The following is a 13681-nucleotide window of genomic DNA, read 5'->3' on the forward strand; positions in this document are numbered from 1 at the left end:
TGCAGATACATAAAGATGAGCTTGGGGGTTGCCAGGGAATTGCAACAGAGTCTCTCTATTATGTGGCTCTGGCTGTCCTAGAACTTGGTATGTAGACCAGGCTGGCCTTTAACTCACAGAGATCCACCTGCCTCTACCTCCTGAGTGCTGGGATTTAAGGTGTGCACCCGGCTTGAGTTGGGCTGATCTGTGAGAGTGAGGACTTGGGCTCAGGTGTCTGGGGAGATACTGGAGCCTGAAAGGCTGGAGATGCAGGACAAGGCCCTGAGTGGCACAAATCAAGAGCTGGGCAACTGGGAATCCATTCCTACAGGGCTATCCCACACCACCTTCAAAGAAAACTCTGCCTTTTACCTCCCAACCCTGAAGAGCAGTGGGTTCATTCAGCGTTGAGTCCTTCTCCTCGACAAGTGTTACTGGCTGCACCCAGATGTTCACTCCCTTCACTGGGAGTCTACAGGGTCACCAATGGAGCCCAGCCACCTTGAAAACAGCCAGAGCAGGTACTAAGTGTCTAGGTGGCGTCTCCTGGCCCTGCCCAGGTGGCATCCTCTAGGCACTGGAAGTGCTGTTAAGACATCACTGCGGAGCCCAACTCTATGCCCAGGTAAGGGCACCTGGGGAAGCCACTTCCTCCATAGCAGCTGTCAGCTGCAGGAAGAGGGTGCAGTTTCACTCACCACTACCCGGCCTCTGCCACTGACCAGGGAGGGGAGCAGACACTGCTGGTAGCTTAGGGCCACAGGGCCTCGGTGGCTCTTCAATGACCTCTCACCCTCAGCATGCCATAATCATCTAGCTCAAGAGGGCTTGCCAGGAGTGCTGGCCTAGGGTGAGGGCAGGGATAACCTGCCCAGGGCACCCCACCTGCCACCCTGACACCCCTAGATGCACCTTAGAGTTTGGAAAGTATGCAGAGTCCTGAGCCTTGAATGAGGTGCCTGAGAATCTGCATACCTGGCCAGTACCCCAGTCTCTCAGAAACCTCAATGCCCCTACCATAGGCCTGAGAGCCAGCAGGAGTATAGCAGTGTCTGCATACCCATGCTGGAGAGGGCAAATGGCTAACTAACGTGAGGTCCATGGGCACAGTTGGTTAGCTTGAACATTACCAAAAGGGCAGTGATCTGGTCTGGGCACAGAGATAAGATGGGAGGGGAGCAAACAGATTCAGGTGGAGACTGTGTTGGGGTGTGGGTAGCAACGACCGTGATGTCTTGTGAACTCCCAAAGATGCTAAGGAAGTCCTGTCCCTACCTTCAGTTGGGTGTGGAGGCCCAACTGTCCTGGCCAGACCTAAGCTGGGAAGGGAGGGAAGTCACACCAGCTTCCTGTTTGGCATCCCAAGTCAAGGGTCTAGGGCATAGCCTCTTCCAGAACTGACCAGTAGAGACCATTGGAGAGCCTGACCTGGGTCGGGTTGGCTGGACTCCCCCTCCCCACTGGAGCCTCCAGAAGACCCAGGAGATGGCCTTGCCTAGCTCCAGGAAGGCAGGCAGAGCCAGGCTATGGGTCCAGAGTTTGACAGACTCCCTCCCCTGTTTCTTCCCCGTCTGATTCAGGTTTTCTTCTCTGAATTCACTGTTTCTTTACCCCACCCAAGCCAGCTCTAGTCAACCCATAGCGTATGAACCACAGAAGATTCCAGACTCCATCCATACCACGATGCCTTTGCCTGCCAGTAGGTGGCACCTACGTCCACACTATGCCGCAGAGGAGGGCTGGGCCACAGGCCCAGGGAGAAGTTCTGCCTTATGGGTCTCAGTCACTTCTGAACAGGCCAAACTAGTTTAGGATAACAGAAATCCGGACTGTGGGAGCTGGCTGGACATAGCTGAACAAGCAGGGGGGAACACAGGTGTGTGGACGTGTGTGAGGCCACAGAGCCGCCTGGGTAAAAGCTCTGCCAGCTAGTTTAAATACTTTAGACCCTGGATCGGCTTTCTTATCTCTGTGACCAAGTGCCTGAGATGAACAATTTCCAGGAAGGAAGAGCGGTTTGGGTTCATGACTTCAGATGGCTCAGTCCACAGTCACTTGTCCCACATCATGGAGGCAGCAGGCTGTGGTGGACAAAGTTCTAACCCTCACAAAAACTGGGAAGCAGAGAAAATGCAGAACCAGAAGCCAGGTATAACCTTCAAGTTGGCCCCCATGATTCCTCCAGCCGTCCCCTATTTCCTAGAGCTTCCAGCACTATCCAAATAGCTCCATGAGCCTTGGGGAGAGGACGCTTCATATTTAAACCATAACATAACCTGGTAACCAGAGAAAATGTGTGTGTGTGTGTGTGTGTGTGTGTGTGTGTGTGTGTGTGTGTGTAAGTACCATTCTCTAACCATGAAAATGGCTGCAACTGTCACTACTGTCCACTCCGAGGTCCTCTTGCAGTAGAAACATGTGCAACAGGCCCCCAGGCACTAGCCCTCTCCTAGTTTGCTTTCAACTGCTGTGGTAAACACAATGACCAAAAGCAAGCCGAATGGGAAAGGGTTTATTCTGGCCTAGAGGTCATATGCCATCACGAAGCCATGGCAGGAACTCAAGACAGGAACCTGGAGGCAGGAACTGAGGCAGAGGTCACAGAGCAACATGCCGACTGGCTTGCTCTCCTCGGTATGCTCAGCTTTTTTTGTTGTTGTTTCTTTATTGTTTGTTTGGTTGGTTGGTTGGTTGGTTTGGTTTTGGTTTTTCGAGACAGGGTTTCTCTGTGTAACCTTGGCTGTCCTGGACTCACTTTTGTAGACCAGGCTGTCCTCGAACTCACAGAGATCTGTCTGCCTCTGCCTCCCCAAGTGCTAGGATTACAGGAGCGCCCCACTGCACCTGGCTCCAGCTTGTTTCTTAATACAACCCAGGACCATCTGCCGAGGGGTGGCACCACCCACAGTGGGCTGGACTCTCACGACAATCATTAATCAAGAAAATGCCCCACACAGGCCAGTCTGGAGGAGGCACTTCCTCTGTGAAGGGTCCCTCTTCCCAGGTGATTCTAACTTGTGTCAAGTTGTAAAAACAAAAACCAAAACGTAACCAGCACATCCCCCTCAGTCATAACTCCTCATGGATCCACCTTGCTGCTGGGCCTCTGGAAACCAGGTGTGCAGCTTCACCTTCTCTGGAACCACAGAGGTCAGAGGTCATCTGCTCTTACTCATCCCACCTTTGTCTTCCTGACCCTCAAACCCAGGCTCCAGATGATCCTACTCAGGCAGGGTCTACATCAGCGAATGGAGGCAGAGGAGACACAGGACAAGCCCCAGGGCTTTGGCTCCTCCACCTCCTCCCTGAACGACCCTGAAAAACACTCAAGGCTAGTACAGGTATTTTTGGTACATACCACTGTGGCTCTGAACATCAACTGGAGAGTGAGGCAAGGATCTTTAGGCATAAGGAAAAGGAAGCAGTGCCCACTCAAGAACCAGGAAGACCTGAAAGAGGTCCCATGTGAAATATGTAAAAAGTTCCCCTCATTATTTTTTTTTCTTTCTAGAGCCTCAGGCATGCTGGGTAAATGTTCTGCCACTGAGCCACATCCCTAGCCCTTCTATCTGTCACCTTTTTTTTTAAGATGTTGTTTGTTTGTTTATCTATGGTTTTGTGAGATGGGGACCTCTCTATGTACTCTTGGCTGGCCTAGAACTTGCTATGTAAACCAAGCTGGTCTCGAACTCACAGAGATCTGCCTGCCTCCCAAGTGCTGGGATTTAAGGAGTGTCCCACCACGTCCAATTTATTTTTTTGTTGTTTGATTTTTTTGTGTGGTTGTTGTTTGTTTGTTTGTTTGTTTGTTTGTTTTTGAGACAGGATTTCTCTGTGTAGCCTTGGCTGTCCTGGACTACTTTGTAGACCAGGCTGTCCTCGAACTCATAGAGATCTGCCTGCATCTGCCTCCCTGAGTTTTTTTTTAATTATGTATGTGTACACGTGTCTGTGTGTGAGTGTGTGCTCCTCCTGTGAGGGTGTTGGATCCCCGTGAGTTGGAGTCTGTCACAAGCTGTTGTAAGCCACCTGATGTGGATGTTGGGAACTGAAGAGCAGTGTATGCTTTTAATCTGGAGCCATCTCTCCATATACTGGCATTTTTTAAAGATTTTTTTTTTTTTTTTTGTATATGAGTATTTCACCTGCATGTATATGCATGTACCACGTGCATGCCTGGTACCCTCAGAGGGCAGAAGTGAGCATCGGATCACCTGAAACTGCGGTTATACATTGTTGTGAGCTGCCATGTGGGTGCTGGGAATTGAACCTGGGTCCTCTGGAAGAGCAGCCATCTCTTTGGCCACTTTTCTATTTTAATTATTTTTCAAATTTATTTTTGCAGTGCTGGGGACCAAACCCAGGGTATTGTGAGTGCCAGGAAAGCACTCCAGCTTTGGGAGCTTTTCCACTCCAAAAGATCAATGATTAAACAAAAGAAAAAAGAGACTAATTAGGTCAACAACTGCTTCAGAAAAGACGTAACAAAATGACGCAGAACATGGGTGGGGCGGGAGGAAGCACACCATGGCAAAGCTCATGCTCCATCGTGCACTGTTGGGCTATCTCTGGGAGAGGGACTGTGGTCTGGGACATGTGCTAGACTCTTAAAGTTTGGGTACCAAACTTTGGGCAATAGCTAAATAATAATAACAGAGAGTGATAAGCTAGATGGGGTGGTGCACATCTGTAATCTCAGCCCTTTAAGAGGTAGAGCCCAGAGGTTTGGCTCTATAGCAAGTCCGGGACCACCCTAAGCTACATGAGGCTCCACCTTAAACAAACAAACAAAAAAAAAAAAGCAAGCAAAGCTGGTGGTGGCTCACGCCTTTAATCCCAACACTCTGGGAGGCAGAGGCAGGCAGATTTCTATGAATTTGAGGCCAGCCTGATCTAAAGAGCTAGGACAACCAGGACCACACAAAGAAACCCTGTCTTGAAAAACCAAGAAAAAAAAAAAAAACTGGTCAGACAGGTCAGTGGTTAAGAACACTGGCTGGTTTTCCAAAGGTCTTGTGTTCCAGTTCCCACCGATGCCCTCTTCTGGCATGTAGGTGTACATGCTGACAGAGCACTCCTACATTTAAAAACATACAGACTTTAAAAAAAAAAAATGTTTAAAAGCAAGCCAGGCAGGTCGGTGCACACACCTTTAATCCAACCAGTGGTGGTGGTGCACACCTTTAGACCCAGTATCCAGAAGGTAGAGGCAGGTAGATCTCTGAGTTTGAAGCCAGCCTGGTCTACGGAGTTCCAGGACAGCCAGAGTTGCACAGAGCTCAGCAGCTGTGAGCACTGGCTGCTCTTCCAGAGGACTCAGGCGCAGTTCCCAGCATCCAACAGCCTCTCCCAGACGTGCATGCAGACAAAATATCAATGCACATAAAAATGAAAATAAGAAAAAATACACATTACAAAAGAAGGCAGAAGAGAGGAGAAGGTGCATGTCTCTGCTCCAGTCCTCACTTCACAGTCCTATTTTTTGCTCGGTACCACAGTGGAGGAAGCATGGAAGGGTCGGCAACTGAGCAGCAGGTGGCACACTGCCCTATCCTCATCAATAACACTCCCGTCAAAATCTATGGCTTGCCAGACTGGTTCAAAAAAGCAAAATTACACATAGCACCACTGAGCTCACTATAACAGCCAAGCATGGTAGTGACAGGAAGATGGCAAGTTCAAGGCCAGACTAGACTATATAACCAGACCCTGTCTCAAAAGAAAAATCATTATAAGGACACATAAATTATTTAAAGGATAGGAAAGGATCCGCCATGCTGATGGGAAGGTCAATGTTCAAGGTTATCCAAGACTCAGCCTGGGATATCCTGCCCCAGCTGGGCCATTTGAGACCCTGCCTCAAATCCACTGCTGTAACAGAAAGACTAGATTGAGCCTTTCTTCTAGAGGAAGACATACCAATATTAATATCAGACAAAACGGGTTTTTTTTAGCAATAATATTCCCATGAACACAGAAGGGTACTTGATAATGACAAGATTGCTAAAGATGTGTGGCCTCCAGAGAATTCTTAGCTTCCAATATTGGAAGCATGGTGTAAAATCAGACTGTCAAACTAAAGAGCAACTGCTTTGTGATAAGATGTAACATAATAAAGAGCCGTGGCAGCCCCAACAAGCTTGCACTAACAAAGGACTCAAAGGACGGACGGGGACACAGTTCAGAAGGTGGAGTGCTTGTCTTGCATGCATGAAGCATGAGCTCAATCCCCAGCAGACACATGCACGCACACACACACCTGAAGGACTCCCAAGTGAACAACAGTTAAACAAATAACCCAACCTGACTGGGGATTTGAAGCACTTCACTGAAGAAACAGGTTCAGAAAATGACTAAGAAAATGGTAGATAGGGGAAGCCCAGTGAGAGCTGCCCTCCACAGCACTGCACAAGATGGCCACTGTGGACTGCCATTCTGTAGCACTACGCACAGCGACCACTGTGGTCTGTCACACGGCATCACTGACCACAGACCTAGGGAGACGTGAAGGACCTAGAAGTCTCTCCTTTCCCAGCTGGACAAAGTCCAAAGCTACCAGCTATGTACGTGGCCACGGCAAACTAGACCATGGCAAAGTGTGAGCACCTGAGCCTCTACACACATGTTCCCATCAGCCCACTTCAGGTTGGCTCAAGAGGGAAACGGGCCAAGAAACCTACCAAGGAGGTGAGCATGCTCGAAGGGTGAGTTGGGACCCTACATTTCTTTCCTTTTTCTTTGTTTTATAGTTACATTTTTACTTGATATTGAATGGTAGGGTGGACAAGCCACATCTAGGGTTCAGGCTCCACTGTCAGGCTTGTACAAGTGCTTTTACCTGCTGAGCCATTCTGCTGCCCTGGACATCACATTTCCTTTCTTCCTTGGTGCTGAGAACCGGACCGATGGCCTCACACATAGTAGACAGGCGCTGTGCCGTGCAGCTATCCTCCCAGCCCTAGGCGTTTCAATTTTAAGATCAGGCTCAGCCTTGATCAATCTGACACTGGGCAGGAGAAGCTAAAGCCCATGATTCCCCAGGACCCCACAAGTCCACCTAGTCCCACAGAGCCTCTGCTTGACTCAGCCCTCCTCAAGCTGCAACTATTGCCAATGTTATAGCCCTTCTGTGCCCGGACCTTCCTCGGTCACACCCACCTTCCCCTTCCCACTGCCTGGAATGGTCCTTGAGTTACCTGGGACTGCGTTGTTCTGACCACGGTGGCTGTGCTTCTCCGGGGAGAGGCCACAGCCTCTCTAGAAATTCCTTGAAGGATCTGAGGCCTCAGGACTGTGTCCTTTGTTCATGTCTTGTTTGCCATGCTGCCAGCAGAGCCAACACGTTGTCCCCAAACTCCACTGAGACACCTTTACCTAGACCCCATGTAGGCACATACTGCCCTCCTTATTCTCGTGACTAGTTCAAAACCCCTTCACCATTGTCAGCTCTCAGGCTCAGTTTACCCATTTCTCCCAGTTGACTCTAGGTCCGGGACACTCTTGAGTACCTGCTGCTGGCTAGGCCTGGACTCTGTAGAACTCGCTCTATAGACCAGGCTGGCTTCAAACGCAGAGATCTACCTGCCTCTACCTTCTGGATACTGTGTTTAAAGGTGTGCACACCACTGGTTAGATTAAATGTGTGTGCACCAACACTGCCTGCTTGCTTTTTAACATTTTTAAAATGTATGTATTTTTTTAAATGTAGGAGTGCTCTGTCAGCATGTACACCTACATGCCAGAAGGGGGCATCGGATCCCTTTTATAGATGGACATGAGCCACTATGTGGTTGCTGTTAATTGGAACTCAGGACCTTTGAAAAGCAGTGTTCTTAACCACTGAGCCGCCTGATCAGCTTTTTTTCTTGGTTTTTCAAGACAAGAGTTTCTTTGTGTAGCCCTGGCTGTCCTAGCTCTGTAGACCAGGCTGGCCTCAAACTCATAGAAATCTGCCTCATAGAAATCGTGGCTCTGTCCCAGATGGTCTGGCAGCCTCCTATAACTCTGAGCTGCTTTTGGCCTGCTCTGAAATGCACCTAGCTTCAGAGGCCGCCTGACCTGTGTTTCTGGGACTCTGCTGGGTCCCTAACAGTACGCATCTGTGATAGAGACTATAGATGTCTGAGAAGTGGTCTTGTGCCCCTCCCACTCGACACCTGACCGCTAGCTTCCAAAGTCACCCCCACACAGTCTAGGACCGCCCCCCCCCCCGCTCCTGCTTTCCCAAATCACCCTCTACAGCTCCCAGCAGTGGGCAAGTCTGTACTGCCCACGGGTGCTTGCAGGGCAGAAGGCAGCCCAGGAAACCACAGCCTGACAGGTATTGGTCCACAGTGCCACCTGCAGCAGCCCAGGGGGTTGAGCCTTGTGTCCAGGCCAACCCTATCTGTTTTTCACTCAACATCCGCTGCTCGGCGCTGGAGGGCATTAGGGCAGCTTGGGCAGGGCTCTCTGGCAATCCTACACTGCTTTCTGCTTGCCAGGCTGAGGGCACACTTACATGTGGCCTGGAAGCTGGAAGTGTGTTGACATTAGCCAGCGCTGGAGGCAGCCCATCCTTCAGGATCCTGAACTCTCCCCGGAGTTAGGCTTGTGGGTGCCTGTGTGATTTGAGAGTACCTGACGTGAGCAGGACTGAAAGATCACTGTCCTAGAAGGCTTGTTGAGGCAGCCAGGCAACAAGAAAAGTCACACTACGGGCTTCATTGTGATGGTCAGTGGGGTCCAGGGCTCCCCACCCTCCTGCAGGTAGGAGGAAGAGAGGGAGGAAGTCCAGCATAGGGCTCATGGGTGCAGTGTCTTTCCTGATGGAAGGGACAGCGGAGCCAGAGGCCCTCCTTTCAAAAGGAGGGCATCTCAGACTGGGGATGAACGCTCACCTAGCACATACAAAGCCTTGAGTTTGATCCTCTGCCTCTCATAGATCAAGTAATCTCAGCCCCCCCTGGGAGGTGGAGGACAGAGGAGCAGCTCAGGTTATCCTTAGCCACATAGCCAGTCGACACTAGTCTGGGCTACATAAGAACAGCTCCCAAGAGGAAAAAAGAAAGAAGAAAAAGGAGGAGGACGAAGAAGAAAGGAAGAAGAGGAAGAAGAGGAGGAGGAGGAAGAAAAAGAGGATGTCCAGCTGCAGCCACCCTCACTTCAGGCTAAGACCTATCCAGGTCCACCTAGTACCCTAGTACACCTAGTATTATCTGTGGTCCCTCCATTGGGTACCAATACAAGACATCCATGAACAAAAAGGCCCCCAGGCAGAGGAGCATGGTAGTGAGCTCTCCACCCATTCCAGAACACAGTTCCACCCCACCAGGTAGGACTTAACCTCAGGCAGTCACTTCCCTGCCAAGGCTGTGGAGGCCAGGGCCTATGTCCAGAGGGAGGGGCTGATCACAACTAAATCTCAGCCTGAGAGCCAAGGCCTGATCATACAAGTGGTGGAGCCTAAGCACTCCACCAGGAAGAAACTGAGGAACAGCCACTGAAGGGGCTGTGGCGGTCACATACGCCCTCTAGCTGTGGGTCCCTGGCCATAGCACAAGATTTGCTGGCTTCATTTTTACCTTCATCAGAATTGACTCCAGAGCTCGGGGCAAATTCTGCAAGAGACAGGGAAATAAACGTTGACCGGAGTATGGGACCAGAGAGCAGGAGTTGCCCAGAATCTTGGACATTCTGTAGAGGTAGTAGGGCCATAGCACAGCATGGCTCCAGGTAGGGGCACTAGCTAGCAGGACCCTACAGCAGGGGTTGCAGGTCCCTGGAGAAGGTGGACCGGGGATACTTTGCCTCCTACATAGTCCCAGGGCAACCAGGAGGCCAGGGCACATGAGAATTGGAGGAGGGGTCACCAGGGTTACTTGGGGGCAGAAGGAGAGGAGGGCACAGCCCCTTCTGGGGCAGCTAATGAAGCCCAGGCCCTACAGAACTGCAGAGTCCAAGGCTGACTTCCACCTACTACCCATGGGACATGGCAGGCAAGACTCCCGCTCCAAGGCATGAAACCCCTCAGCCACTTGTGTCAACGGTCAACAGTTCTCACCCTTTCCCCAAGCAGTGGGTGCCCATCAACCAGCCTGGAAGCTCGCTGACCATCAAAGGTGCAAACAGCCCAAAGCCTTCAAGAAGCATCAGGCCCAGCAGCCCCACACTTTATCCCAGTCTTTGGGAAGCCGGAGCTATATCCTCAGAGTCCACACTGGCTGTTCAGACCTGGCTCACCCTGGCCACAGCTGGGCCCCCTCCTGGAGCATGGTTCAGCCACAGGGGAGAATCTCTACTTCTGGTGTGGACATCTTTCACAAACTCTCCTTAATTTTCATCGGATGACGTACAGCTGTCAAACCAAAGAGACTAGGAAGACACCAGTTCTTCTTGGGCCCAGCAGTCAGGGACAGATGGTTGGGATGGACTGTACCTGTGCTGTACCTCTATGAATGAGACCTAGCAAACCCAGGCTTCTTTCTTGTGGCAGTAGTGAGGACCCAAGCATAATGAAGAGCTTTCAAAAGCACCTGCTAAGAACAAAAGCCTTCAACCTGACACAAAAGCCAATTTTTTAGCTGTGCAGGATCCCGGGCCACCTCCCTCTAGGCCAGTATTTCTCAACCTGTAGGTCACAATCCCTTTAGGGACTGAACAACCTTTTCACAGAGGTCACCTAAGACCATCAGAAAACACAGGTTATTTGCGTTATGATGCATGAGAGCAGCAAGAGTACAGTTATAAGGTAGCAACGAAAATAATTTGATGGTTAAGGGTCACCACAACACGAGGAACTGTATTAAAGGCTTGCAGTGTTAGGAAGGTTGAGAATGACTGCTCTGGACACTGGACTCGAGGACCAGAGCTGGCTTGGGCCCCACTTCATAGCCAAGCCTATGTCCCAGGAGTCCACTGTCCAGGGCTTGGCCACACTGATGGACGTGTGGACAATCACACACTTGTCCAGCTATAGGTTCCGCTTTCCTGGCCAGCCAGGGGGACCTGAAGCTTATCACCGTGATTGCTGACGGAACAATGCTGCACACACTTATCTCCCTGGCAGAGCTATCTCGGCCGTCAGAGCTGTTTGCTCAATGCATTCACTCTCCCAAGTCAGAAGACAAAAACACCATTGAGCCATGATTTCCCACCAATCAAGTGTGTTGTGGAAGGTGGACCCTGATGCCCTCCTGTGGCCCCTCCTCACCAGGATGGAGCCATTGACCCGGGAAAGGGCAACGCCGCTCCCTAGAACGAACTTCTTGCCACAGGTGCATGCAGCCCAAAACTGCCCAGAAGGTCCCGGAAGGCACAGCTCTGAGCCACTCATAAGTGTGTACATGCACACACCCCTGAAGACTGTTAGACAAGCATATTCAGCCAGCCAAGCACACCTAGGGCTCCTAGACACACAGGGTCATAAGTCCCTTGTACATGACTGCCCCGTGTGAGGGTCTATCCTGAGTTCCTTCTCACCTGCCCAAGCCCACCTGGGAGAATGCAGCCAGAGCGAGGACAAGCTCCACTTGTGTCACTCTAGGTGAAAGCTTCACTCTGTTCCTCAGTTTCACACCCGAGTGACTGCTGTTGAGGGCTAAGAAACCGCTAAAAGGGAGATGGCTGGAACCCCTGCACAGATGTAGCCCATGGCAGTTCAGTGTCCAAGTGGGTTCCATAGTAATGGGGACAGGGACTGTCTCTGACAGGAACTGATTGGCCTGCTCTTTGATCACCTCCCCCTGAGGGGGAAGCAGCCTTACCAGGCCACAGAGGAAGACAATGCAGCCACTCCTGATGAGACCTGATAGACTAGGATCAAAGGGAAGAGAAGGAGGACCTCCCTTATCAGTGAACTGGGGGAGGGACACAGGTGGAGAAGAGGGAGGGATGGTGGCATTGGGAGGGGACGAGGGAGGGAGCTACAGGGGGGATACAAAGTGAATAAACTGTAATTAATAAAAATAAAAATAAATTTAAAAAAAAGAACACCTACTATTTATTCTTCCAAACAACCAGAGTTTGATTCCCAGCCCCAACCACATTAAGCAGATCAACACTGCCTATAACTTGAATTCCAGCTCCAACTTCAACTCCTCTAGCCTCTGCCAGCACCTGCACTCACACACACATACCTACACACACATACAGACAGAAGTAAAAGCAAGGAAAACTAAGAGAGAGAAAATTCTATCACTAAGAGACACTAGAGAAACAGCTCAGCCATTAAGAGCGCTTGTTGATGTCTCAGTGGTTAAGAGCACTGGCTGTTCTTCCAGAGGAGCAGGGCTCAATTCCTAGCACCTACAACATTATATAGCTCCAGTCCCAGAGAATTTGATGGCCCCTCTGGCCTCCGCAGGTACCAGCCACACACATGGCGCACAGACACTCACGCAGGCAAACACTCATACACATAAAATAAAAATAAATCAATCTTTTTTCTTTTTTCTTTTTTTTTTTAGAGCGCTAGTTGCTTTTGTCAGTAATCCAGGCTTGGTTTCCAGCACCCACGAGGCAGCCCACAACTGCCTGTAAGCCACTCAGTTTCCAACCCTCGCTTCTGCAGGCAGCAGCATGCACACGATACACACACAGTCATACACACACACACACACACACACACACACACACACACACACAAAACCTAGATAAATAAATGTATTAGAAAAAAAGAAAGATGGAAGGAAGGGACAGATGGAGGAAGGGAAGGAGAGAGGGAGGATAAAAGCAATAAGAACAGGCCACCAAGAAGCACACAAAGTATTAGATGACCACTCCACCCACTGAGGCTGAACTCACAGAGTTTCTGTAAAGATAATGTTCTTTCGGTTTGGTTTGGTTTGGTTTGGTTTGGTTTGGTTTGGTTTGGTTTGGTTTGGTTTGGTTTGGTTTGGTTTGGTTTGGTGGGAAGGGGTTGTTGGAATTTTTGCAGGGAGGAACCTAGGGCCTCAATATGGTAGACACACACTGTATCACAGTGCCACAGCTTTAACAGGAAACACAAAACACTGAAGCTGAGGTTTATTTACTGAAAACATCCACTGCTTTGTCGCAGGATCTGCTGCATTTGCTCTGAGCCAACCAAGGACAGCATCTGGTTGCTCACAGTATGTGAGATGGGGGACCAGAGGAGACAGCCTGGGTCCAGGTTAGGGAGCTTGGCCTAGCTTAGCTGTGAGACACAGGCCCATTTGAAGACCCAGACTCAGGCAAGGCTAGAGCCAATACCAAACCTGCAATGAACACAGCTATGAGGCTGCTCCTGAGTTCCTGCAGGGGTGGAAGGGGCACCACTCAGCACTCATGGGCCCGGAGTGACCAAAGCCACCACCAGGAGGTCCCTGTGCCTCACTCCAGGCTCCCAATGGGACTGCACAGACTCAGTGGGGCATGACGTCTCTTGGCTGAGAGACAGTCTCAAGGAAGACCCTGACCTTTTCTGACCCCACCCTTAACCCTGATTCTGGCCCTCAGCCTGACCTTTTGCCCTATCCCTAGCATTAGCCCCTTAAGAAGCTGGCATGCATCTCCCCTTTGGCCCCTGCCTCTCATATTCCCAGGAGCCCATATTCCAAGTAGGTTGACGGGTTGTCTAAGGGAACCCACAGCTCACTCAACCCATGGAGATGCTGCAAAGGTGAGTAACTTCACCCACAGAACAAGAGTTCAGAACACAGCAAACAGTGCCAGGGAACCCCTCCCCAGAAACCTCTCC

Source organism: Psammomys obesus, unplaced genomic scaffold (genome assembly GCF_907164565.1).
Source record: "Psammomys obesus unplaced genomic scaffold, mPsaObe1.curated_primary_1811, whole genome shotgun sequence".
NCBI lineage: Eukaryota > Metazoa > Chordata > Mammalia > Rodentia > Muridae > Psammomys > Psammomys obesus.